We start from the raw sequence: 5,082 nt of genomic DNA, 5'->3' as shown, positions 1-5,082 counted from the left end.
AATGATTATATCTTGCATGCGTTATTTGAGTATGATATCTTGTATTTAAGTTTTATTCAATCTCTTTTCTGAATATCTTGTTATATCTAAGCTCCTAAATTGGGCTTAGAACAATGACCGGCACAAAAAGTATTCCTTTTGAGAATATTTTAGTTCATAAAAGATATAATTTGGATCATATTTTCATAACTTTCTAAGTAAATTTCACATGAATTTATTTCTATCTTTTTCAGATTTCTCTCCAACTGCTATAAGTAAATAGCTTAATATAAGTTCAAAGTATGATATTTAATATAATTCTTTTGTAACTCTTCTTTCTTATAAGGTTATTCAAAGTTTTAAGGTTAGATTGTAAATATGAAGATAGTTCAAGTTCATATGATAACATTTTTTAACTAACTTGAAACGAGTATAGGTTTTTGAACAGAATTGTTAAGTTTTCAAATTTCTCAACACTCTTGTGTGAATAGTGTAAAGTCTTTGTACTTTACATGTCTTTTTTGTAAACTAATTCAATAGTGATTTTTAGTTTTAGGAAGGTTTAAGAAAAAATATATAAAGTTCCTAGATTGGTGGGATATCTATTCCGAGTCTTCTTTAAAAAGATCAGTTGAATATATAAAGTTATTAGATTAGTAGGGAATTCAATCCGAGTCATTACTGGTCTTGAGAATACTTGTATAAAGAATAATATCTAAAATTCTTAGGTTAGTGATGAGTTAATCTAAGTAATTTCGTAAACCTAACAAGATTTGAGGAAATAATATTTATATCTAATATTCTTAGGTTAGATTGTGATCCAATTTGTGTCAAAGCTTAGTCTAAGAAGGGTTGATGAAAGAATATCCATTGTACACTCGTTCTAATAATGGAACTTTCAAACTACTTTAAAAACTAGACATAAGTATTTTATTACTAGGAAATTGGAAAATACCAGCAGTTTTTTCTAGGGGATTAAATTGCCGCAAAATGACATACCAGTGGTTCTATAACCGTTGTAGTTTAAGGCATGGCAATTTGATTTTGTGGTGATTTTTATGAACCTTTGGCACAACCGCCGCAAAATCAATATATAGGGTTAGTTGATTTAGCAATGGTTTTAAACCGCCGCTATTTCCTTTGCTAATTCTGATAGGTGTTTTTTTTAAAAAATTCAGCAGTTTTCAACCCGCTGCAATCTTCTACACTAAATTTTAAAAAAATAATTGATGGACTACAATATATTGTACCATTTTTCTTTATTATAACTTATTTTTTTTACGTCATAATTGATTAAACTTAAGATATGTGTATATAAGAGGACTAAATAGATAAAACCATAATTTTGTATATTTGAAAAAAGAAAACTAATTGATAACACCAATAAAAGAAAATAATTTAGTTGTACAGGAAGCAGAGAACAATAGTAGCAATAGTCAATTTTTTCACATGGTCAAATTACATAGTAAACATAGGTCAACTCATACCTCTTTCTCATACTTCTTAATACTCTAGATATAAAGCACCAATAAGGACATCATATTTCAGATCAACACTCAAAGAACGGCGACTAGCATAATGTGTTCAGTAAGCAGAGCATTCATTGTTATTGAGATAATATATGAACGACAAGTTTGCATACAGAGATTATATCCTGAGATAATACACTTAAACAAAGAATGAATTCTCAAATCTCTACTTTAGTTTATTTTTCAAACAAAACACTTCTTGAACCTTCAAAACATTTTGTCTTTATGTAAACATTTAAGTTTCATTTATTTTCCAAATTTTTAGAGAAATTTTCATTTATTTTTTTATATCTTCAAGTGAGGCCTGCTTTTGGCATGACACATCTCACACAAAACAAAGTAACAACCATTTTACCACTACTACATTCATGAAAAGATCTTTGCATACCATCAGTAAATGGATACTTCACTACTACAAACCAACTTATCATCCTGGCACACTTACTATGATTAAATGTATATGGCAAGTTTTTGCTTTGATATTTAAAAGATATACACACACACACACACACACACACACACACACACACACACACACACACACCCCCCTAAATAGATCTAAGCTAGTAAATAAAATACCTGAAATCGTTGCATTCATGATAAAACAAACCTAGCATAAGGAAAGTTTTGATCTCTACATGACATCTCTAGAAAAGGTGTAGCATTATGTTCATTGGCTTACCTGCAAATGAAGAAGCTCTTTAAAAGTAGCTATCTCATGTAATGTAATAACAAATCTAAATATGACCGGTCTTGAAAAAGAGATAACAGAGAAAGCAAATAGATTCTATAATACTTACACTTACAAAAATATAGCACTTATATAGAATACAGAACATGAACCTTTAAGACATAATAAATGTAAAATCATGATTTTTAACAACCTCCAATTGACACACTACCAGGGTCATCTAGGCCACCGCCAAATATTTCTAACGAATCAACAAAGCCAATTTTTCCATTATATGCTTCCGCCAAAGCTGTTTTGAGGAGATACAAATAAAAAATTAACAACTTTCTAATTTGCAATTACAAAATAGTCTGATGGGCTAAACCACGTATTTTAGATACCATAATCATTCAGTAGTAACCTTTCACTTAGAAGACCAAACAACAAGTCATTATTCTAAACGATCTAGCAGTTTACTAAATTAAACTACAGAAAAACTTAAAATCAAAAGCCAAGTTAAATTTTCTTAAAATTGATGTCACTATAGTTAAACATAGTTGATACATCATTAACCAAATTTACAATAAAAATATTCATATTACATATATGCATATTTATTCACAAAGAGATGAGCAAGGATAACTGAGAGTAGGATAAGAAATTTGCTCAAAAAGAATTATTAAAATAAAACACAAATTATACACCCACAAATGCAATAAAACATTTAATTTTTTTGCATATGATTGATAGAAATTCAATTGAACCAATCATGAACAGAGGAGAAAAAGCTCATATTTCTTCTTTATATGCAAAAAAATACTCATGTATAAAGTTGTAGCTTTGAAATCTCGGGCAGACTGTTTTTGCATAACAATGGTAATAATTGATTAACACAATAGTAGATCTAATATAGGAATACCATAAAGAACTTACATTAATCTCTTATATCTTTTAAACAGCTTCTAGCATCTATCCTTTAACTCATCAACATTTTCTTCAAGAGACAATACCATGTAAAACCCGGTTAATTAACGGCTAATTAACCCATAAATGAGAATTTATTCTAGAAAGCCCAAAATGTGATTTTTGTGGCTAAATATGATAGAGGAGATTGAGACGAGAATTTCGGTACCAATTTTATAGAAATCGGACCAAGATTGGACCGAACGGGCCAAACCGGGCCAACCGGACCCAAAGTGGGCCCTTGGCCCAACTAAACTAAACCAAAACCCTAGTTTTCAGCACTCTCTCTCCTCACAACACACTCAAACACGCTGAAATGGTGGAGAGGAAGGGAAGAACTCTCTCTCAACTTCTTTCTCTCACTTGATCTTTAAACCACCATAACTTTTAATCTAGAGCTCCGATTGCCGCTCCGTTTGCGGCCACACGTTCACCGCGGAGAGCTCTACAAAACCCATACAATCAATCTTGAGGTAAGTGGAGCTTGGGAAAATCGGCTAAGGTATGGTTTCGGTTTCCCGTATTTAATATGTAATGTGGTAGGAAATACTTAGGCTAGAGGCCCTAAGATAGGCATTGAATGGTTGATGTTATTGAATTATTGATATATATGATGTGGTCATATATGTAATGATGATTAATGATGCCTTGGTGGTATGAGGTATGAGAAGTATGCATGTTGTGATATATGCTTGATGATTAGTTATGGTTGAATTATGGGTTGAACCATGTTTATGGTGAGTATGATGTTGATTGTGTACAATGATGATTTATTGGAATTGGTGTTGTTGAGAATTGGCATGAGTAAGAGTATATGATATGTCAATATGTTTGAGTTTAAGCCACTTGGGTGAAGTGGGTTAAAATGATGAGATAGTGATTCTGTAATTTGTGGTAAAGTGTCAATGTGTGAGTTGAGGAGGCTTGATGTTGAATTTGATATATTTTGATTGATTTCAAAGAAAAGGGATGAAAATGGCATGTTTTGATTGATTTTGAAAAGAGTTGGAAATGGCTTGTTTGAAAATGGCACTTTGTGGTTTTTATGAAAAAATGGTTTTTGGGCATACTTTGGCGGGACATAACTTGGACTACGGATCTCTGTTTTGTACCAAATCTGTTTAGAAATAAAATTTGATCTGGGATGTCCATGCCGTTCGAAGAACGGGTGAAAAACGATTTAAAATGAGGAAGTTATGTCCAAATGAAATTGGATTCGGGAAGTCCATGCCGTTCGAAGAACGGGTGAAAAACGATTTAAAATGAGGAAGTTATGTCCGTTGGAAGATTGGGGTTTAAATCTGTGAATTCTGCAGCTTTTAACTTAGAAAATTTTTAGCAGAATAACCTCTTGCACGTAGGCGCACTTGGCGCGTATGCGCCGATCTTCCAGAGAGCGCCATCCACGCGTGCGCGTGATGTGCGCGGGCGCGCCGATTGTGCTGCACCCAATGCCCAGCCATTTTCCAAAGAGTTATGCCATAACTGTGCCAGTGTTGTGCCTGGGGCACGAGAACACCCACGCGTACGCGTGGTTGACGCGTACGCGCCGATTGGCAAATTTTTAATCCACACGTTAGCGTGCATGACGCTTGCGCGTCGATGAGTTTTTGAGGCCATCTACGCGTGCGCGTGGAGTGCGCGTACGCGTGGACCTGTTTTCATCCCAAAGTTAATTTTTGAGTTTTAAAAGTCAAATCTCATACTTCTATGCCTCCGATCTCACCACTTATATCTTAAATCATTATGATATGTCTAGCTATGAGAAGAAAGGCTAGTGAATGTGGTAACTTGCGAGTGAAGCAAGGGAAAATGAATGATCAATGAGGATCATTGATGATTATGTGAGATGTGGAGGATAGTGGTGGAAGTGCTTGTATGCCATTGGCCGAAGGGCCGTAATTGTTTATGAATATTGGCTGGTTCTGGATTGAACCGTGA

Source organism: Arachis duranensis, chromosome 5 (assembly GCF_000817695.3).
Source record: "Arachis duranensis cultivar V14167 chromosome 5, aradu.V14167.gnm2.J7QH, whole genome shotgun sequence".
NCBI lineage: Eukaryota > Viridiplantae > Streptophyta > Magnoliopsida > Fabales > Fabaceae > Arachis > Arachis duranensis.
This window is presented reverse-complemented; position numbering follows the sequence as displayed.